The sequence below is a fragment of the Temnothorax longispinosus genome, chromosome 8 (assembly GCF_030848805.1).
Source record: "Temnothorax longispinosus isolate EJ_2023e chromosome 8, Tlon_JGU_v1, whole genome shotgun sequence".
In the NCBI taxonomy this organism is placed as follows: domain Eukaryota; kingdom Metazoa; phylum Arthropoda; class Insecta; order Hymenoptera; family Formicidae; genus Temnothorax; species Temnothorax longispinosus.
In genome coordinates, this window is record NC_092365.1 from 10,079,575 (window position 1) to 10,104,165 (window position 24,591).

Consider the following 24,591-nt stretch of genomic DNA (forward strand, 5'->3'; position numbering starts at 1 on the left):
AATCTCCGGATCCCGAACGCTCGGCGATTTTTACACGCCCGACGCAAACGATTCTCATACACTCGACATAACAATCCTCACACGCTCGACATACACGACTCGCACCCGCACGACACAATATATGCAACGCCAAATAATGGCGCGCTCGCGAGATTCCCTTTCGAGCCGACGCGACGATATTTGCTCGCACACACGGCGCAAGATATCCGCGAGGCTCGCGATGCACCCCAATGCACCCCAAAGTGCCCGGCGCGGTCCCTCCCGACACGCACACGGGGCTTCCGTACGCGACACGCGACAATATACCTAAATACGCAAAACAGGTGCCCGGCGCGGTCCCTCCCGACACGCACACGGGACTTCCGTACGCGAAACGCCACACTATACTCTAATACGCAACACTAAACACAATATGCACCGGAGCGTGCCGCCCGCGGCACACCTCCGCCCACGATTCACAAGACACGCACGACGATATACGCGAACTGACTGCCGATCATTCGCAAGCTTTCGAGTAGGGCTTTTACTGTTTCTGGCTACGATCTCGGCCGGCCACGTGCCCGCGATCCCGACAAACAGCCGCGATAATCTTCCCGGCATCCACAACGGCGGGAGCCGGTAGCTAAGTACGACACGTAATCAGGCCGATTCACACGGTAATCTACTCGATATACGCCTTTCTGGCACCGTGTCGCGACCGAGATCGAGCCCTCAATTCATAGGCAGCACCGGAGTGGAGATCTTACAATTCTGCTGCTCGCTGCGGCTCGGCGGCGTCGGGGCGCTCCTCCAGGGGTGGCTCCTCGTCCGCAGGGGGTACAAACTCCCATGCTAAAACGGAGGACGGATGTACATTATCGCCATCTGCACCATGACCCGGAAAATGGAACTAAAATCGGTCACGTGACATGGAGTGGGGATAGTTTCTGGCATGGTCTTATGGCTGACATTTCCTGAGTCGGTTGTCGTGCTCAGTTGTGCTGGATTGTGCATCACATTTTTCTTAGACGCCACGTTTTCTTGTCGGATAGCATGCTATTCGGCCGTTACATTCTATTCGTTAGTTTCTGGTTTGTGTGGCCCGCTTTACACGAGTACACGAGTTCTCGGCCGCCAGCCGCCTTTCTCCGATCGCGATCACGTCGCGGTCGTCGCGGATCCTTCCCGGCACTTTCCCGTCGACAGCGAGATACAGCGAGAACAAGTCAGCAAGCCAAAGCAAGGTAATTGCATGTTATAATATTAACACGGCCGCAGGGGGAAGTGATTTGCGCAATTCCTTGGGCCTATAACGTCCCAGTGGCCGGACACATTGGAGAAAAATATTTACTATTTATTTGAACAATTAAAAATGAATTTCCAAATGAATCGTTAAATATTAAAGTTTTTTTTACAATAATTATTATTTTTACAATAAGTATCAATAAACAAGGGAAAACGCCGTAAACAGTCAAGACTGGATCTTGCTTGTCCGCATAATATATATTAATTTTTGAGTGTTTGATTATTATTTTTATTTTTAATTGTTCAAATAAATAGTAAATATTTTTTCCAATGTGTCCGGCTACTGGGACATTTACCTTAACGCATCTATGGTACCCCGAGGTCATCACATCGCGGACATAAACACACAGTTACACTTATACTCATACATATACACATTCCAGTCTAAGAGGATAGGCAAAATAATATGAAAAAAAGCAGAATAAATACATAGGTCAAGCAACATTGTGTTATATAGCTCCAGGACGGAGCTGAAGGCACTAAGTTCCTTTCAACCAAGGGAATAACAAAAAAAATATAGTATTAACACACTTACACACATAATAATATTGTATATAACAATTATATGTACATGCAACACAGACAAATATACATTTATTTTATACACATTATTATATATAATATATAATATATATGATAAATAAATTTAATCCTTTTCCATGCAAAATATGTGTATTTGTCTGTGTTGCATGTACATATGATTGTTATATACAATATTATTATGTATGTAAGTATGTGTGTTAATATTATATATATATATATTTTTTTTGTGTATATAGCTCCACCCTGAAGCTATATAACACAACGTTGCTTGTATATATTAGTATAGATATATTTATATATGTTTTTATTTTAATGTATTTATTTATAATGTATATATTTATTTTAAGAAAAGCTACAATGGTGTGGAAATGCTGTGTGCCAGGGTGCACATCATCTGCAAAAGTTCCTGCTCACATGTTACCACGAGATGAAATAAAGGCTCAGGCATGGTTGAGAGCAATCGGAAGAAGTGATGTAATCGGTAAGTTTTTAAGAATTGATATATGTATTAATAATATTGTATTATAATATATAAAATAATATATAAATATATAAAATTATAATATATGTGGAATATTCTACATATATAAAAAAATTAAATTAATATTATATTTGTATTTTTTTTATTTACAATAATTTATAAAAATGTTTGATAAAATGACAGTCTCATATTGATAATTTTCATATATATTTTACATGATAAGGAATTTCTTATAGTAATATGTTTCGATATGTATTTTTTTGTTACAGATGCAACAAAAGAAGCAAAGGGCAAATTAAGAATTTGCTCCTTACATTTTTCTGAAAGTATGATAATACCTTATGGGCAGAAGCGGCGTCTTAAGGACACTGCAATGCCTACATTGTATTTATCATGTGCAAATATTGCAGCAGATATTCCCAGTACTAGTTCTGCTGATATATATTGGTAGTATCACTGCATTACAAACTTCAGAAAATGTTGAAGTGAATTCTGATATTGCCGCAGCTTCCGCAGAATCATGCGAAATGGTACAGCCGGTACAGCCAATTGTGAACATCAATAAAGTTCATATGACGGATGTTTGTAAATTGCGTAATAAACTCAGACGTTATCAAAAGCGACTATATAACACAAAAAAAGAAATTCGTATTTATCGCCAAAAAATAAAAAAACCTACAAGAGCACAATGTAAGTATATTATATATATATATATATATATATATAAGAACAAATAAAAAAACGTATTTCTTTTAAAAATAATTGTTTTTTAATAAATTATTTTTACTTTTGCAGGTACTACACAAATTAAGGATCAAACGCTTAAAATTGACTTCGAAGAAGGAATTGCAACTGCGGAAATCGTGAATTTCTTCAATGACTTGTTCGACTCCGTTAATGGTGTTAACTCAGTTAATAGTGTTACAGTGGATAATAATTTGCAATCTCCCGTAACGGAAGAGAGTGTCCATCATGAATTCTGGGCGAATGCGAAAAATGTACTTCGAAACATGACATTTATAGATAAGGTAACGCATAAAATTCAAAAAAATGTCCCAAGTGTAAAAAATTGGTTATTCACTATAGATGGATTTCAAAAAATTTGGAATATACTTAATAAAAAATATGATTTTAAATTTTTCAACACGCGTTTTTGTAATCAAGATCCACTTGAAAATTTGTTTGGCCAAATTAGAAGTCATCGGGTTCGTAATGTAAATCCGACACCTCGGCAATTCGAAGATTCATTCATAACTTTATTAGTGAGCAACATGAAATCTTTTTCAATTAAAGGCGGTAATTGCGAAACTGTACATGATAGCTTCATGTTGTTTTCGCTAGAAAAGTGCTTGGAAGATAATCTTTCAAATGCTGAGGTGTATGATGTTAGTTGTGAAAACAATGATGAACATGACGAACCACATGAATTGATTAGTAATGTAACTGTTCATGAAGAATCAACCGTAGATTTTGTGTCAGAATATTTACAAGAAATTATCACTGCCATTTTAAAACAATTTAATTATTGTAAAGAATGTAATACCTGTTTGACATATAGTGAATTTCCAATTTTCGTAAAGCACATATTAAGTAGGCTTAATAAATTGTTACAAACGCGAGCTCATCGACGAGATATTTTAAAAATATTGTTAGAGCATTTTGACAATTGGTATGTTAAAATTGATTGGTATGATTGTGTCGAGCATCATAATAATGTGTTTAAAACGATGATACGAGTAATTACTTGCAAATTCTTGATTTGGTGGTGCAAAAAAAAAAATTTACTTATATATAGTATTAATGATGAAGATACCGTTTCTAATTGTATACAGGACATTATAAAAATGAATAAAAAACGAGAGATGTTTAGAGAAAAATGTAACAGAAAATGCGTGTCAAATGATGAATATAAACAATGTACATAAAAAAAATGAAAAAATAAATTCTGTCATTTATTCTATTTATTATGTGTATTGAAATTATTACTATAATTAATTATTAGAATATTTTGTATGTCTGTATATATATATGTACGTATGTATGTATGTATGTATGTATGTATGTATGTATGTATGTATGTATGTATGTGTGTGTGTATGTATGTATGTATGTATGTATGTATTGTGTTATGTATGTATGTATATATATATATATATAGGTTTGAATGCGCGTTCCTGAATCCCCACTCTTTATCACGTGACCTATTTTAGTTCGCCTTTTCCTGGGTCAGAGAGCAGATGGCGCTGAAAACCGTCCCTCATTTTCTCAAGAGGGAGTTTGTACCCCCTGCTCGTCCGCGGCTAGATCGACAGTGAGGAGCGGCCGGCTCGGCGGGACCACGCCGGACCCCCGCACTTGCGCCCTCAAGCTCGCGGTTCTTTCGCCCCGCCGATTGGTCGTGTGTGTCGCCCTGTTCGCGGCGTTGCAGACGATTTCCGCCATTTTCCCGCGGTCCGTTTGACTTGGCTGCTGGTTGCGCGCGGGCCCTTCGCGGTTTTCCGCCAGGGGGTACAAACTCCCATGCTAAAACGGTGGACGGATGTACATTATCGCCATCTGCACCATGACCCGGAAAATGGAACTAAAATCGGTCACGTGACATGGAGTGGGGATAGTTGCTGGCACGGTCTTATGGCTGACATTTCCTGAGTCGGTTGTCGTACTCAGTTGTGCTGGATTGTGCATCACATTTTTCTTAGACGCCACGTTTTCTTGTCGGATAGCATGCTATTCGGCCGTTACATTCTATTCGTTAGTTTCTTTTGTGGTTCGTGTGGCCCGCTTTACACGAGTACACGAGTTCTCGGCCGCCAGCCGCCTTTCTCCGATCGCGATCACGTCGCGGTCGTCGCGGATCCTTCCCGGCACTTTCCCGTCGACAGCGAGATACAGCGAGAACAAGTCAGCAAGCCAAAGCAAGGTAATTGCATGTTATAATATTAACACGGCCGCAGGGGGAAGTGATCCGCGCAATTCCTTGGGCCTAAGGTAAACGTCCCAGTGGCCGGACACATTGGAGAAAAATATTTACTATTTATTTGAACAATTAAAAATGAAAATAAACTTTTTCCAAATTAATCGTTAAATATTAAAGTTTTTTTTACAATAATTATTATTTTTACACTAAGTATCAGATTATACGACCGTGTAAGATACAATCAAACAAGGGAAAACGCCGTAAACGGTCAAGACTGGATCTTGCTTGTCCGCATAATATATATTAATTTTTGAGTGTTTGATTATTATTTTTATTTTTAATTGTTCAAATAAATAGTAAATATTTTTTCCAATGTGTCCGGCCACTGGGACATTTACCTTAACACATCTATGGTACCCCGAGGTCACCACATCGCGGACATAAACACACAGTTACACTTATACTCATACATATACACATTCCAGTCTAATAAATTATTTTTACTTTTGCAGGTACTACACAAATTAAGGATCAAACGCTTAAAATTGACTTCGAAGAAGGAATTGCAACTGCGGAAATCGTGAATTTCTTCAATGACTTGTTCGACTCCGTTAATGGTGTTAACTCAGTTAATAGTGATACAGTGGATAATATTTTGCAATCTCCCGTAACGGAAGACAGTGCCCATCATGAATTCTGGGCGAATGCGAAAAATGTACTTCGAAACATGACATTTATAGATAAGGTAACGCATAAAATTCAAAAAAATGTCCCAAGTTTAAAAAATTGGTTATTCACTATAGATGGATTTCAAAAAATTTGGAATATACTTAATAAAAAATATGATTTTAAATTTTTCAACACGCGTTTTTGTAATCAAGATCCACTTGAAAATTTGTTTGGCCAAATTAGAAGTCATGGGGTTCGTAATGTAAATCCGACACCTCGGCAATTCGAAGATTCATTCATAACTTTATTAGTGAGCAACATGAAATCTTTTTCAATTAAAGGCGGTAATTGCGAAACTGTACATGATAGCTTCATGTTATTTTCGCTAGAAAAGTGCTTGGAAGATAATCTTTCAAATGCTGAGGTGTGTGATGTTAGTTGTGAAAACAATGATGAACATGACGAACCACATGAATTGATAAGTAATATAACTGTTCATGAAGAATCAACCGTAGATTTTGTGTCAGAATATTTACAAGAAATTATCACTGCCATTTTAAAACAATTCAATTATTGTAAAGAATGTAATACCTGTTTGACATATAGTGAATTTCCAATTTTCGTAAAGCACATATTAAGTAGGCTTAATAAATTGTTACAAACGCGAGCTCATCGACGAGATATTTTAAAAATATTGTTAGAGCATTTTGACAATTGGTATGTTAAAATTGATTGGTATGATTGTGTCGAGCATCATAATAATGCGTTTAAAACGATGATACGAGTAATTACTTGCAAATTCTTGATTTGGTGGTGCAAAAAAAAAATATACTTATATATAGTATTAATGATGAAGATACCGTTTCTAATTGTATACAGGACATTATAAAAATGAATAAAAAGCGAGAGATGTTTAGAGAAAAATATAACAGAAAATGCGTGTCAAATGATGAATATAAACAATGTATATCCAAAAAAATGAAAAAATAAATTCTGTCATTTATTCTATTTATTATGTGTATTGAAATTCTTTATTACTATAATTAATTATTAGAATATTTTGTATGTATGTATGTATATATGTACGTATGTATGTATATATGTATGTATGTATGTATGTATGTATGTATGTATGTATGTATGTATGTATGTGTGTGTGTGTGTATGTATGTATTGTGTTATGTATTTTTGTATATATGTATGTATGTATATATATATATATATATATATATATATATATATATATATAGGTTTGAATGCGCGTTCCTGAATCCCCACTCTTTATCACGTGACCTATTTTAGTTCGCCTTTTCCTGGGTCAGAGAGCAGATGGCGCTGAAAACCGTCCCTCATTTTCTCAAGAGGGAGTTTGTACCCCCTGGTTTTCCGCCCGGCTGGCCAGGCCGTGGCGGCGCCGCTCGGCCCTTGGGGCGCCGTCGGGTGAGTGTGTGGGTCGTCCACCCGCGCTGCAGTCGCGGTGGCGCACCCGTGTTCATGCTGCGGCGGGGCCGTGTTACGCTGTGCGAGGCATTCCCGGCGCTTCTCCAGCGGCAGGTCCCGGTGGCCCGCCCGTCGGCCGACCACTCCGCCGTGCGTCCTCCGAGCGCCGGTTTCTCCCTCGTCGCGACTATCGTCGTTACATCTGGTCGTGATCCCACGCTCCGGCACCACCTGTCATCCCTACGGAATGTTTCTCAAAAAGGTTAGTTAAGGGAGGATTCTGGTTTATAAGGTCAAAATTTTCAATTTTTTTTTTTGCTTAATCGATAGTTAGACAATTCAAGAATATATTCCCAAAGTTTCAGAGCCCAATTCGAAGTATTTTAAAAGTTATAGAACACATGGTGAGTGAGAGTCGCGCAGATATACGAGCGCTCGACCGGAACGAGCCGCCCGCTCTGTCTCTCGGTTCTTTCGTCCGGATTACTCGGCAAATGTTTAGCTAAAAATAAAGATAAAGATGAAGATAAAGATGTATGTGTTTATTTACAGTAGGAACAGTAAGTGTATGTGTTGTGTTTGGGTTTTGAGGCGTTAGTTTCAACGGTCGGTCTTATTCCGATTCTCGACGAGCAAAGAGCTTCTATTTAGCAAAGATCGTTTGACAGTATTAAATATGTATCCAAAAGGCTCAAGAGGTACTTTGCATCGCGTTTCGAAACCGCGGAAAAGAAAATTTCATGGCAACCAGCATGCCAAGAATAAAAGTGATAATTTGGACACGAGCACCAGTGCGAAAAAATTAAAGACAGCGAGTACTGATAATATTATTGTAAATCCATTACATTGTTATAGAATCATAGAATTTCTTACGGTTTTTGATGCGCTCGCGGAAATTGTCATTTGTAAAATGTGTAAACAAAACGTGAAATTTGAAGAGCGCGGACATAGAGGCTTAGGTTTTAAAATTGTAGTTTCGTGTAACTGCGGGCACAGAGAAATTGCTTCAGGACCACTGATTAATACTGGATACGAGATAAATCGACGGATTGTATTTACTATGAGATTACTTGGTATTGGACGAGAAGGCATAAACATTTTTTGCGGTTTGATGGATATCTGCCAAGGGATATCAATCTCTACATACCATTCGATTACCGAACATATACACACAGCGGCGTCTTTAATGTTTAAATTTACGACAAAAAAAGCTGTTGATAAAGAAAAAGAATTAAATGTACAACAGGGAAGACCTTTAACGGATTTAAAAGTATCTGGAGATGGTTCATGGAAAAAGCGAGGCTTTAATTCTTTATACGGCGTTGCAACGCTCATCGGCTATTACAGTGGAAAAGTTGTTGATCTCGCCGTAAAAAGCTCCTACTGTCAAGCTTGTGTATTGTGGAATAAGAAAAAGAATACTGATGCGTATGTCGAATGGTACGAACAGCATGAAGAGACGTGCTCTGCAAATCATGAAGGTTCCGCGGGCAAAATGGAGGCAGACGCAATCAACGAAATGTTTTCATCGTCTGAGGAGAAATTTGGAGTGAGATATGTAAATTTCATTGGAGATGGCGATTCTAAAACTTATAAGTCCATTTTGACTTTGAATCCGTATGGCGAAGATTGTCCCGTAAAAAAAAGTGAGTGCGTCGGACACGTTCAGAAGCGGATGGGGACACGGCTGCGAAATATAAAAAAAAGGAGAAGCTTGGCGGCAAGGGGAGATTGAACGATCTCGTCATAAAGAAATTAACCACTTACTATGGTTTAGCCATAAGACGAAATGTACATTCTGTTGGTGATATGAAAAAAAGCATAATGGCAACACTCTACCATTATTGCTCGACCGATGAAAATCCAAAACATGAAAATTGCCCCGCAGGCGCCGACAGTTGGTGCGAGTGGCGCAAAGCTGAAGCCGCCGGTCAACTCGTAAATTATAAACATCCTGCTCCAGTTATAAAGCCTGATATTGAGAAACACCTTACTTCGATCTATGAAGATCTTTCCAATGAAGATCTTTTGACTAGGTGTTTAGGCGGGCACACACAAAACTCCAATGAATCTTTCAATTCGACTGTGTGGCGTATCGCTCCTAAACACCTCAATTCGGGCTTTGAAATTATTCAAATCGCTGCATATTTGGCTACTGGCATCTTTAATGAAGGCTACACTGCCATTTTATTAATGATGCAGTTATTAGAAATCAATATCGGCCAGCAGTGCAAAATGTTTGCTGATAATTACGATGCGCAGAGAATTGCGAGAGGGGAGCGGCGGCGAAGCAGCACGACCAAGGAGGCTCGCACAACTCGTAGACTGGAGCAAATGCATTTTTTGAAGAAGCTGAAGGCTTGCAGTATGGCCCTGGTATAGCTGATTAGCATAAGATTGCGGTAAGTCACCAATAAATGATATTTTTTTGTACCGCAAACTTTAAACGCGTTTTTCTCGAAATGTCATTTTTGTACTTTCTTAAAATCTGCGGGAAAGATAGAGAAAAAACTAATTGATCAATCGACTTGATTCAAAGTGCGTCAGCTAAAGAATGAACAACCATTCTATGTGAACCACCATTATTGGTAAAAATATTAATTTAAATAATTGTTATTGCATAAAAACGGAGGATATTTTTTCTCAAAAATGTCATGTTTTTGTTCAAATGCTAAAAAATTTTGTATTTTACAGTTTTTTAACCATATTGTTGGTTCACATAGAATAAAAATATATAAGAATTAATAATCTTTTTCGTTTTTTTGTCTCAGATCAAATTGTGGGCTACATTTTTCCCGCAGATTGGCAACTCGGTTGGCGAGGCGCTCCGATTAGAGATATACTACGGCGCCATTTTGCAATTATTTTATAATATAAAATTTTTTTTTACCTCTTCAAATAAGCAGTAAAACACTGTAAAAATTTTAGAAACCTCAACTGCATTATTGTCAATAAAAAAATTCATAAAAATCTCCTTTTTTCTAGCCTCCTAAACCAGAATCCCCCCTTAACGCGGGTAGCCCTTCCTCGACCCGAGTCGAGGCGCCATCCCTGACCCTCCCCTCGGCCGAGCTATCGTCTGGGCGGCGGACGTGACAAATGTCACGTCACAACTAGTATAAACTAATATGAACTAATATGAACAAACAAGAGGTTTTTTCCCCGGGATGGATATGTGGATAACGCGTGGATATCTAATGGATATCTTTGACAGATGTTTTGTGGATATGGATATGTGGATAATATGTGGATATCTAATGGATATTTTTGATATATATTTTATGGACATGGATATGTGGATAATGTGTGGATATCTAATGAATATCCCTGCTGGTTTTTTGAGAGATATGGATTATTTTTACATTTATGTTAGATATTTATTAAATATCCACAATAGATATGGACATTATATGTAGATATCCATTGGATATCTATTAAATATTTTGTTCTGTATGGGTACAATCGTAGACAAAAGTGATCGAAATTCAAAACTCCGGAATATCTTCGTTCAAAATTCATCGTAAGGCTTGAAAATGTATCAGATGGTAGCCAGAGCCAAAAAATGATCATCTGGAAAAGTATTTTTGATTGCTAAGCCATTTTTTGGGCTGAATTTGCAAATATTCTATTTTTCTTTGACCAACTTTTGGAAGTAAAAATGCCCTGCATGTAACTCAAAAAAATAAGAATACGTTCGCAAGCCTCGCGTAAACCAACCTAACCATTTACTGATTATTTATCAAAGCAGAGTCTGATTTGACAGTTCAGGTTATGTAGTTGTTGGTTGTGTTATTTATTTATCACGTTTTACGATGCCGTTCAATCAAAATGTGTATCTCTAATAATGTTTTTAAAAAACCTTGGAAGTTACTTGAAACTGACAGAATGCGAATGAATGAGAGAAAATATGAGCGAGAGACTGAGATAGAGAAATCAGCTGTTTGCGACGTTGCCGCTCTTACGACCTCTATCAAGTTAGCCCCCCCACTATTGCAAAAAAATCCGCACCACTATTAAAAAATTTAGTGCTATTTATGTGCTAATTTGTTGCTCTAGTCCGGATTTTGTTCCATGGACGTTCAGATCAACTCTATAGCCTTTTCTATAGCCTATATATCTAGCAGTTTCGAGAACTTTAGATGTACGATAGAATCTCGTGACGCGCTGCCAAACGTTGAGCAATTAAAAATAAAAATCGTAGAGGAATACGAAGCGCGAAATCAAGTCACCGTCAACGCATCAGGCGCGATGCTCGCTCACGGCAGACGCAACCCGAATTTGAAATCCAGCAAGAATAACGCATCGACGTCACATAATGATAAGAACGCGAAAGCACCCCTTCGTCTTAAATACAAATGCTCCTTTTGTAAGATATTACCGGCCACAAATACGCTGACTGCCGTAAAAGGAAGACGCAAGAAGCCGAAAAAACAAACAATACGGAGGTGGAAAATTTCTTCGCGGAAGTCGCTCAGTATTCGTCACCCGAGCCCACTAGGGGCACAAACGCAAGTCAGTGGTGTTTCGACAGCGGGTGCACGTCTCATCTATACAAGGACGCTCGAATGCTGACAAACTTGATATTCACACAAAGCGACATCAGGTTAGCCAACAATGCAACAAGCGCGGTAGATGCGCGGTAGATGAACGAAATACGCTACATGTTCCAGATCTGAAAACAAACTTATTATCTGTGGCCAAGATTGTGGACAAAGGCTATCAAGTCGTATTCGGCTCAAACCAAGCATCCATAAAGGACATCAAAGGAAATATTAAGCTCACCGTTGAACGTCAAGGTGACTTGTATATTCTGAAAGGATCCGGTGAACAAGTTAATACAGTCTCGCAGAAGAAATACTCTAATACCGAAATCTGGCATCAACGCCTCGGCCATCTCAACTTAAGAGACTTACTACCAAGGTCGAAAACTCAAGCGGCATCCGAATTCAAGCTGAGAGGATAACTCCAAAGTTTCGAATTCCGAAATATGCATTACACAGAAATTAACAAGCTTTCCATTCTCATCTCGAGCTAACAGATCACAGCACCGCCTCGACATCATTTATTCAAATCTCTGCGGACCAATGCGAGTAAGTTCAACGGGAGGCGCGCGCTACTTAATTCATAACGCTAATCGACGATCATACAAGATGGTGTCAAGTCTACTTTCTGAAGAGCAAGGATGAAGCAACGAGCAAATTCATCGAGTTCAAGAACTTCGTCGAAAATCAGACAGGTCTCAAGGTGAAAACTTTTCATTCGGACAACGGAAAGGAGTTTTGCAACTCCGTCATGGATCGTATATTGAAAGATTCCGGAATTCAACGACGCCTAACCATTCCGCATACTCCCGAGCAGAACGGGGTCGCCGAGCGGAAGAACAGAACGCTGATTGAAACCATTCTTTGCCTGTTGGCACAATCCGGACTCCCGACGCAATTTTGAGCAGAAGCTATTACTGCAAATTACATACGGAATCGCTGCATCACTAAGAGTTTGGATGGATGTACTTCTTACGAACTATGGAAAGGCGAGAAGCCCGACATAAGTCATCTTCGATTGTTTGGATGTAAGGTACACGTTCTCAATAAGAATCCGAATAAGGGAAAATTCGAGCCCAGAACCGTCATTTTCGTCGGTTACGCAGACACTTCCCTTATGAAAAAAACTATTGAGATCCAATAGTAACTGTTCAGGAAAACTATTAACAAATTTCCAGTAGTTTTTTGGCTGACTACTGAGAAACTATTTGGGATTAAGTATTTTCCAATAGTAACTATTCACGAAAACTATTGACGAATAGTTTCTTATGGAAAAATACTATTGAGATTCAATAGTAACTATAGACAGCCACTAAATAAAAAAGTAAAATTTTTATTTATTACCTTTTTTATTGTTCTTAAGAAGTGAATGCCAATACTTTTTCTATTACTGAAAATCTTAGAATCACAATACAATTTAAATTATACCTGAAAAATTTGTTTATACTTTAGTGCGGCGCCCCTGGTGGGATTTGAACCTGAGACCCCTGGCTTATGAGTCGCTCATCTTACGTACTGCAGCACTGCTACGATTGATAAATATATTTTTTTTGTCTATATATGTTATGACCAATCACATATGAATTATTAGCTAGCAACTATATACTCAGTGACAAGTTAGAAAACTTAATTTAATCAATAATGCTTAGGTCTTGGATCAGATCGACTAGGTTAATTTCTACTCGGGTATTCGCAAAACTATTGACTGCAGTTACTATTCAGATGTGAATAGTTATTATTGAACAATTGGGCTTGAAGTATAGCCCCAATAATAACTATTTACCAGACTGTCGACGAACGGTTGCCATTGAGTTCAGAATTATTCAGCAATTATACATTTTTACAACAATGTTTTTTCCAAATAAATAATTGTGAATAGGTACCATTTATAAGTAGTAACCCCATCAGTAGTCAGAGTTTATGAAACTATTGGGCCAATAGTATATTATTTGTCAATAGTAACGCCACCAGTAGTCACATTTTATGAAACTATTGGATCAATAGTATATTATTTGTCAGTAGTAAGTCCATCAATAGTTACAGTTTATGAAACTATTGGATCAGTAGTACTATTCGTCATATAGCAACGCCACTAAAAGTGTACTCTTCGTCAGTAGTAAACTGTTAAAAGTTACTATTAACGTACTATTCAAATCTAATAGTTACTATTGAAGGTCCAGTAGTTACTATTGGCTCTCAATAATTTTTTTCATAAGGGTTCCAAGGGTTACCGCATCTGGATCCCGAAGGACCGAAAAGTCATTGTCGCAAGAGATGTAAATTCCTGGATGGATTCGACACAAATAACACTTACGAAGACTTCATAAGTAATGAAACGACAAATGGTCGGACGAAGCTTCTCGATGACGATGATGACTCACTTCAAAACCTAGCGATAAAAATCGCAAACAATGACAAAATGATCCATCGTCGAGCATCCGAAGATCCAGCAGATACTGACATCACGACTGAAGATGAGGATGAGGAAAATGATCCACCACCACCTGCAAATGAAGATGGCCACGCCAACGAAGATCAACCGCTTGTACGAGGTCCTGGACGTCCACGGAAGATTCGTACCGTTAAACCTACCCAGCAAACGCAAAAAAATTAAAAAATATTAAAATTTTTTAATACCTTTGAATCTCTTTTTTGGCGGAATTAGATGAAATTCGAAATGAGATGGTCCAATCCTATAGAATCCAAAAAAGAAATTTTCAATTTTATCCAATTCTATGGAATCCGTAAAGGTTATGGATTGCATGGCATTAGATGGTTTAGGAAACGTCTCGCGCCTCCGTTGGGCGACCAAGCGCCGTTGTTCGTCGGTGAGCTTTTGTGTATGCCTAAGGGCATTACACGCACTACTTTCGACGGGCAATTAGCCCGAAAATGAGATTTGTAAGATCTGTCAGACCCCGTAGGGGGTCCCTTTACATAGCGGTCGAGATAAAACTTTGAACTCGAGAAGATGCCCCGGCGATGCGACGCCTAGCGGCGTCGACGCGAACTGCCGATAATGCAGATACCGCGCGGGCGTGTACTATTGGTGGCGCGTACCGCCACAGAGTTCAACACGGACACTTTTCAATCCCTATCCTGGCATTCAATGGTATTCATTTTATTGTCAGAATAGACGGAATTCAATGGAATTCAATACGGATTAATTCTCAGTTTGGCATTCAATGGTATTCATTTCGTTAACGGAATCAATGGTATTCAATGGAATTCATCACGAAACTTTCCAATCCCTAACCTGGCATTCAGTGGTATTCATTTCGTTAACGGAATCAATGGTATTCAATGAAATTCATCACGAAACTTTCCAATCCCTAACCAGGCATTCAGTGGTATAATATTTTTGTGTCGGAATTGGATGGGATTCAAAAAAGACAAATTTTTTCCAAAATAAGGAATTCCATGATATTGAAACTATTTCAATCCCTTTTTTGGACAGAATGGAATTCGGAAAGTCCTTAATTGAATTCCTGGCAATCCCGTTTTAATTCTTTTTAATCTTTTTTCGTTTGCTGGGTGGTCAGCCAAGCAGTACCACATGAAAGGACCGGTTTTACAATAAAGTCGGCCTGCGACCGTTGAGGAAAATCCCGGAGAAGAGAATATGGCCGAAGATCTGGAGTGACGCGTAGTTTACCATCACGGAGAAAATTTTATAGTAAATATTACTATGGTGTCGCACTAGCTGCGGACCATCGAGAAATTTCAAGTTAAAATACTATAATTATTGTTTTAAAAACGATTAAATAACGTAATTTTTACCATAAACATAGTAATTTAACTTAAAATTCCTCGATGGTCCGCAGCTAGTGCGACACCATAGTAATATTTACTATAAAATTTTCTCCGTGATGGCCGCTTCTGAAATATCTCTTTCTCAGGCTGTTTTAGGTCCAGACGGTGATGAATGGCGAGACGCTGTGTATGCCGAGATTGAGTCTCTTAATTGTAAGCAACGACACCTGGACACTCGTTGACAGACCCAATGACGAAAAGGTGATCGGCTGCCGAACCGTACTAAGGAACAAATACAAGGCCAACGGAGAGCTGGAAGAAAAGCCCGCGTAGTTGCAAGGGGATTCTCACAACGTCCTGGCGTCGATTTCCACGACACATTCGCCCCGGTTGCAAGACTCAGTTCGTTGAGAGCGCTTATGGCTGCGTCCGTAGAGCAAGGCATGCAGATCTCACAAATTGACATCGCTACTGCCTATATAAATGGCATAATGGACACGTTAGTATACATGGAAACGCCGGAGATGCTACAAGAGATGCTCGAGAGGATTGTCGCGACCGAATCCGACGCTGTTTTGATTGAAAAGGTTAAAAAGATGTTGTATGCGCTGTCACGTCTTTTTACACTCCCGGACCGCTCCGAGACGTGCGACGGATCAAAAGGAGGGGGGAGGGAAGGATGGTCCCTTCGACTGTCCTCTCGTACCGCTCGACAATTATACGCGACAATATTGTGTTGGGCGCCAGACGCGGAATTCGCGTCCACTAAAGTACGTTAGAATTACCGAAAATTTCCAACCGCGACACAAGACGGAATCAATGCGACGTACGAGAGGTCGGCCAGCTTGACCTAATAGCTATGGGCGGGGTTGATGAAGGGCAGCGCAATATTCGGCGGGGTGACGCCTAAATCAAATACTCAGCGGATTGATAATGATAAGGAATAACAACGTTTATTCTGAGGTAACTCTCAGGTGAACAGTCAGTGCCAGTTTGGCTTTCATTAATAAATCATCGAAATCAAGAAATCAAATGATAATGGCTGACGTCAGGAAATAAACCGACAATAATGGTAACGCGAACGTCAGAAATGAATGAAACAAATTAGACATTGAGCTATTTACAGCGAACGCGCGGAAGGCGCCGGTACTGAATAAAAGAGTTATAGCAGAAAACTAAACTTGCGAATAACATAGAACGTCGGCCAAGATACGACCGAATGCAAAATAATCTGATTAAACGTGAATAACAGAATAACTAGGAAGTAGAATCAAACATGAAGTATTGCGAAATGATGGGGCGGCACGCTCGGAGCGCGTGAACGCTACTTCTAAAGCCGCGCAGAAATTCTGTCGCCAATTATCTTAATCTAACGCAAGTAATAATCGCAAGTAATAAGCGCCGCGCAGGCAACGTTCAAACGCAATTATGCGAATGCTATGTGCTTTATCGCCAGATTTTTAACGCGAAAGGTGATGCGCCGAGGCACTCGGCATCACACGAGATACTATAACTGATGCGAAAATACGGAGTTACCGTAAATAATAATGGAACGTAAGCACCTTTAGAGCACAAATAACAAGTCACGCAAACGAAATTCGAACGCCATTAGGCATTCCACGCGAGTAATGTCCTAACGCAATCAGTCTCGGCGGCCCGCGAGCTTTGCTTTGATTCGCTTCTGCGATTCCTCCCTCGACTCCATCTTCTCCGGCGATTCCATCCTTCACATTCCCCCGCAGGAAATCCGCATCTCGTTTCGGTGAGGCGCCGCGCAGCATACAAAATAATAAAATAAAAGGGATCAGAATACGTAACGCGATTATAATATGCCCCTGGAGATCTCGTAATGACTTATTGAACCGTCCTCAGGCGTGAAAAGGTCGCGAAACTCGCGCCTTGTGACGGCGGCGGGGCGCTGCAACGTCACAGCGCTCAAGAAGGGTAACAAGGTATGCAACCTCAAGAAGGCAATATACGGCCTTCGTCAGACAGGCCGTCAATGGTACGAACAACTCGACAAAGTTTTCAGAAAACTTGGATTGACTCCAACCCATGCCGACCCGTGTGTGTACTACGACAAGGAGAAACAAACGTTAGTATTGGTCTACGTGGACGATATCCTCAAGGCTTCTCGTGATGAAATCCTCATCATCCACTTGAAAGAAGAACTAGCCAAGGTCTTCGTATCAAGGATCTCGGATACCCCAAATATTGTCTCGGGATTGAAATATCTCGGATTAAGAACGGGATACATCTATCTCAAGCTGGATACATCCGTGACGTTCTAGACAAATTTGGTATGACCGATTGTAAGCCAGTGAAGACACCTCTGGATGCTAGTGTCAAGCTGCATGATGCTGTCGAAGACACGGATGTAGACGAATCAAAACTACCCTATCGTGAACTTCTGGGTTCGCTGATGTACCTGGCGCAGGAAACTCGCTCTGATATTGCTCACGCAGTGAGCGCACTAAACCAATGGTGCACCTCTTTTAAACGAATCCACTGGACATCTGCCAAAAGGGTACTCAGGTACCTCAAGGGCACCATCAACCACGGATTATACTACACAAAACGCGGAAAGGCTCTTATCGGATATACGGATGCTGATTGGGGGAACTGCGGCCTGGATCGCAGATCGTACACTGGATCTGTCTTCCTACTAGCCAACGCTGCTATATCGTAGGAGTCGCGAAAGCAAAGAACCGTGGCTCTCTTATCCACTGAAACGGAGTATACCGCCCTTAGCGATGCTGCAAGGGAAGCCATTTATTTATCTAAACTTTTTTCAGAGATTGGCTTACCATCACTCGGGAAGGTGACCTTTCATAATGACAACCAAGGCGCTGCGATACCCGAGAAAAAATAATTTTGACTAATTATATATGATCATACATTATTGTTTATATGATCAGATCCGAAAATTGGCCAGGTCTGACCATGCATGCTCATACAAAATCATATAGACGGTCATATCTATTCATATTTGAAATTAAAATTAAAATATAAAAATATAAAATTTATTTTTTTTGTTAAACATTATTTTATTGCCAAAAATCTTTATTATGTGCAAGCTTAATTAATTAAATTTATATTGTACTTGGAAAATTTGCTGACCACCGCTGGGATTTGAACCTGGTACCCCTAGGATCTTGAGTCAGTCACCTTACGTACTGTGCTACAACGTTAATTAATAAAGAGGTTTCGTATTGTACTACATATGTTACACTTATTGTTAGCAGATGTACGGAAGGTGTCAGACATAGATACTGTATAGTATTCTAACAATATAATTTAATTCTACAAAAATGTAACAAATAATTGGATTAAAAATTATTTTTTTCCGTAGTAGCAGATTGTTTTGTGTGCCGCTGATTGATATTGGAACATGTGTTTTACCTGGGTTTATGCACTCGGTTCTTCTTGGGATAGTAAAACTTATTAAATTGTGGTTTGATAAAAAAGGTCCTTGAAATATTAAAAAAAAAAGAGTAAAGATATTGATAATTTTATCACAAATATACGATCACTTCAATCATTTTGTCGATTACCAAGACCTTTAACATATTATCAATTTTATAATGCATCCGAAAATTACAATTTTTTGTTATTTTATTCTCTTATAGCTCTTATTGATCATTTGCCTAATGAATATTTTCAGCACTGATGGATGATGTTAGTTATAGCATTGTTTAATTTACTTCAAAATCAAATTACACAGTTTGATCTTAAACAATCAGATATTTTACTTAAATTATTTGTAAAACAATTTGAAAAACTGTACAGTGACAGAGAATTAATGTGTAATACTCATCAACTTATACATTTAACACTATGCGCCGAAAGATGGGGTCTATTATGGGCGACGTCAGCTTTTCCTTCGACAATTATATCGGATTTATTGCAAAATGTGTGCATGGTAATAAACACTTAAGTCAAGAAATTGTCAATAATCTAGTTATTGCTCAAGGAGTACTAATTTTGAAAAGTCCGTGCCATTGAACGGGAACGTAATGCTAATAATGTAATGTACAATGGAATATGAGATCAAAATAAAGCTATGAGCTCTTAGGTAAATACATAACAAATATAGAATTCAATAATATTGAACGTCATTTGCTTACATACGAAGGTTTTGATATATATATCATATAGTCATACATGAATTCATATATACAGTCAGGTATGAGTCAGGCTTGATAAGGTCTAATCATATATGAATCTGTACCTACTCATACGAATTAGAATATATTAGTCATATCAGCATAGAAATGGTCAGATCTAAATAAGCACAATTATATATAGATATATATCTAGTTATATATAAATTTACATATAGTCAGGTGCAAGTTTATATTAGCCAGTCATGATTAAATAGAATCATACATAGATTTAAATATAGTCATATATGAATTCATATACAGTCTGGCAGCATATGAGTCAGGCTTGATTAGGTCTAATCATATATGAATCTGTACCTACTCATACGAATTAGAATATATTAATCATATCAGCATAGGTCAATGGTCAGATCTAATCATATATGGATCCATATATAATCATACAAGGAGCAAGATGTAAATATACATAATCATAAATATACCCATGTATATTCATTTATGATTCTATACATAATCATATACAATTATATATGATTAGTCAAAATTATTTTTTCTCGGAATGCTGGCTGTCAACCCAGGGAGAAACGCGAGATCGGATAGACGTCTATTAGATGTCGGAGCCATCTAATCTAAAACAACGTCTAGAAATATCTTAATTAGATGTTATGTGATTTTATGCCATTGCGTTTTCTTAGAGACAGTTCAAACCTAATATTCACACAATAACGGTGCATTGTTCATAAAACATTTTTTTGAGCTCAATTTACTTTTCGACATCTAATAAACATCTAATAGACGTCTAAGTGAATGACACGTAATGAATTTGAAAAGACGTCTAATCGACATCAATACGACGTCGATATCGGGACGTGCAGGCGGCTACTTCCGCTCTGCTGCTGCTAAATATAATTATATGTACACAATAATTGATATTAATTAATCTTTAATTAAAATTAGACTTTTACGGAATGCTGTACGTTATAGTGATTGATTTTTTCGCGGGCGTCATTATTAGCTAATTAATGCTGGTTATTAATATTTGATTGTCTACACTGGTGTCGCGCCCTTTTACCGCGCGTAAAGAGCCTATAGGAGAGAGTAGCACCAACGCGCCACTCTCTGATTGACTGGAGTAACGTCACGTGACCAATGAGCGCCTCTCTAGCTCTCTCCTAGAAGCTCGCTCTAACCGCGCGGGAAACGTTGTTGTTCTCGCGGTCGCGGTTACGGTGGTTCAATTACAACAGACTGTCGCGATAGTTACAACGGAGATGCATGCGGACCATGCGGCTAACGCGGGCGGTTTATAATCTAGACGACGGTCGCGGTAATTACAAAGTACGGAAACGCATTCGGTTTATGCGGCGGACGCGGGCGGATTATATTCTATAGGACGGTCGCGATAATTACAAAGTACGGAAACGCATTCGGTTTATGCGGCGGACGCGGGCGGATTATATTCTACAAGACGGTCGCGATAATTACAAATTGTGGAAACGCATTCGGTTTATGCGGCGGACGCGGGCGGATTATATGCTATAGACATGAACGCATCGGTGTATGCGGTCGACGCGAATCAGGTGGTCCGTACCGGCGCGATGCGGTACGCGTGCGAACGGGCCTTTAAGCCGGCCAATGGCTGGGCGGCCCGCGGCGCGGGATTCGCGGCGCGGGCGCGTGTATTTTATTCGGCGCGGTGTCTTTCTCGCGATATGATCTGGTGTTAGTTACGCGGCGTGTTGGGAAAGAAAACGAACGGCCAGGGGCTAGGCTGGTCGATCGGTTGACGAGGAGGTCCGACTGTTCCGGCGGCAAGAACCCTTGTCGAGAGGCCGAGCACGCTCGACCCCTGGTTACCGTGGCAGACGGGGTGTTCCGGGTAGGAAGGCGGTCAGCGCTCGAGAACTCTCGAACGAGGCACAGAACGCTGTACCCCGTTTCGTAAGCTGGCCTAGGAAGCGGAAAGGTACTCGTCTCCGAGGGTAGCGGAGCACAGGTAGCTAGACTCGGATCGGAGTGTGTCTACCTGTCGCGGCGCCGGTATTTTATACTCGCCCGGGTGGTACGCTAGGGAGGGGAGGCCGATTCCCGCGTGAGCCGCGCCGCCGGCGGAGCGGAGCGGAATCGGCGTGGCGGTAAGCGTGCTCGCGCTCGGAGGCGCTCGGCTCCCCTCGGTTTCTGTCGGAGACCCGGGAAGATGTCGGTGCGGCGGAGTGCCGCGCACACGATCGGAAGTCGTTTAAAAATAAGGTGGGCGCACCGCGCTCTTTCCTCGCCCGACGGAGATCGTCGGGCGGCATCCGGCAGTTCTTCGCCGGGAATGATGCATGTGTGGGGGTGCATCGTTACATCACCCCCCCCTTTAGTATGCCTGAACTTTGAGGCATGCGTTGATGGCCGGTCGGGGTAGCCGGCTGACCTTGGCTGGACCTACCCCGTGGTGCCCTGGGATTTCTCCTTAATCCATCGAATTGACCCATCTCCATTAAATCGGATGTGCCAGCGCCTGTTTCCGAGTCGGGCTTTGTATTCGCGGGAGACGTGGCGTGCGAAATGTGGCACGTCCACGGTAATCCCGGGCGCGACGATGATCGGCATCGGCGGCGGTGGCAGCGGGCCCATCACTCGGGCCGGGTTGAGGGCTGGTCGTGGCCTTAGCGGTGCCGTATTGCGCGGTTGCAGTCGCCGGGGTAGCGGTGGCGGCGGCGTGGTCAGCCACGCTTGTTTCGCTCTGTTGGCTGCGTCGGACCTCTGCACGATGGTGCCGATGCGAGGCCACGTCCGTGGAGGTGCGGGTCTCTCCGGCGTTGGTGGCGGCGTGGGCTCGGGATCGCCGCGGTATAGCGTGGCCCACCCGTGCCCGATCCCGGGGTTGGCGGGATCGTACGGCTCGGGGTCCTCTCTCAGGATTTCCTCGATCTCTTGCAGGATATTTCGCTCCGTAGCTTGCTCCGTCGCTGTGTCTTCCGTCATGGTGACAGTCGATCTGACGGATCGGTGGCCGCGTTGTTTGCTCGCTTCCTATCGTCGCCGGGTTTCCTGGCTTATCCGGGGAGGAAGGTCGTACCATCTTTATTTTGTTCGGCGTGACAATAATATTCCACGGTGATCTTACACGTTGACAATAATATTCACGGTACTTGACAATAATATTTTTGTCGGCGCTAACAGTTTCAGCGCGCGTCGTCGGCGTGGATTCGTAACGTACGGTCGCGGCGGCGGTTTTGTCGGCGGGTTCCCCTTCCAGGTCGGGATCGTGTACGACGGGTGTCGTATCGGTAGGCGCGCGTTTGAGATCCTGTACATGCACGTGACGGTACCATTTTCCCTGGCGGCTACGGAGGTCGACTATTACTGGCGAGATGATGCGACGAACTTCGAGCGGACCGATAAATTTTGGAGCGAGCTTCGCGTTGAACGCGGCTTCTTTGTTAGACAGGGGCCAGTCGCGCTTCCACACCCATTCCCCGATTCGCGGTCGCCAGTCCCGGCGGCGGAGATTGTAATGTTTCTCCTGGCGTTGGAAGGCGCGGGCTAATTGAACGCGCACGAGCTCGTACGCCTCGTTCAAGCGGCGGTGTACCGGGGTGGCCGGGCCGGCCGCGGACGGTAGGCGATTTTCCCCGGGGCGGCGTAATTCGCGGCCGTGATTTAAAAACGCGGGCGTGTAGCCGGTCGCGTCGTGCGTTGCGGTGTTATACGCGAACTGGAGTTCTGGCAGGTGCTCGTCCCACGTTTTATGTTTCTTGGCGTACTGCGCGATCATCGTTTTAATGACGCGATTAGTTCTTTCTACGGGGTTGCAGTGGGGTGCGTATGCCGGCGTGAAACGTTGTCGGATACCGCACTCGTTTAGCAGTTGCGCGAGTTGTTTTGACTTTAGTTGCGTACCATTGTCCGAAAGAATCTCCTCCGGACAGCCGTGTCGGAGGATAATGGTTTCGGTAATATGCTTTACGATCGCGGGCGCGGTGGCGCGTCGTAGCGGGCGGAGCTCGACCCATTTCGTAAAACGGTCTTGCATATTGAGCAACCATATGTGTCCGGCGGCGGATCGTGGCAACGGACCGACGAGGTCGATGGTGACCTGTTGCCATGGTCGTTCGAGGGCGGTCGGATGCAGCTGGCCGGCTGGTTTTTCCTGCGCCACCTTATGCGCGAGACAGGTCGCGCATTCGCGGACGTACCGTGCGATATCGCGGAACATGCCGGGCCAGTAAAATCGTTGCGCGATCCGCGCGATCGTTTTGGCGATCCCCAAGTGGCCGGCGGTCGGGGCGTCGTGGTAACGCGCGAGAATCTCGGGGCGCTGGTCCTTCGGCACGCACTCTTTCCACTGGTCGTCGGCCGGTGTATCTTTAAAATTGAGACTGTGGAGCACGTGCTTCCACAGTCGGCCCTGGTCTATTCGGAAATCGGGCGCCTCGTGTGGCGCGGTTTCGGCTGTGTGCCACATGCGCGTATACCATGGGCATTTCGGGGCGGTGACGCTGAGGAGCTCGGATTGCCTCGACAGCGCGTCCGCCACCTTGTTCAGTGTCCCTTTACGGTATTTAACGTCGAAGTCGTACTGCTGCAATTCAAAAGACCAACGTCCCAATCGGCCGGACGGCGACTCTAGTTTCTGTAGCCACTTTAACGATTGGTGATCCGTGATCACCGTGAACCGGTACCCCTCGAGGTAATCGCGCATCCGCCTAATCCCCCATACGACTGCCAGACACTCCAGTTCGGTAGCGCTATAGTTTCGCTCGGCGTGGTTTAAGGTGCGGCTAGCGTACGCGATGACACGCTCGCCCTCCGGGAAGTACTGCGTGAGTACGGCTCCCAGACCCGTGG

The 24,591-nt window shown here is 41.8% G+C and overlaps 1 long non-coding RNA gene and 1 pseudogene across 2 annotated transcripts; both read left to right on the top strand.

The window, feature by feature from the left end:
• The first annotated feature begins 877 nt into the window (after nucleotides 1-877).
• Nucleotides 878-6,906, top strand: LOC139817436 (uncharacterized). 2 transcript variants are annotated; one of them, XR_011733234.1, is made up of 5 exons: nucleotides 878-1,223; nucleotides 2,175-2,308; nucleotides 2,578-2,998; nucleotides 3,104-5,228; nucleotides 5,738-6,906. It is a non-coding gene; the product is annotated as an uncharacterized lncRNA (long non-coding RNA). The 2 variants fall into 2 exon arrangements; XR_011733235.1 differs by having other exon boundaries at nucleotides 2,180-2,308.
• A 1,800-nt stretch (nucleotides 6,907-8,706) lies between these two features.
• LOC139817960 (uncharacterized) lies at nucleotides 8,707-9,958 on the top strand (annotated as a pseudogene).
• Nucleotides 9,959-24,591: the final 14,633 nt, after the last annotated feature.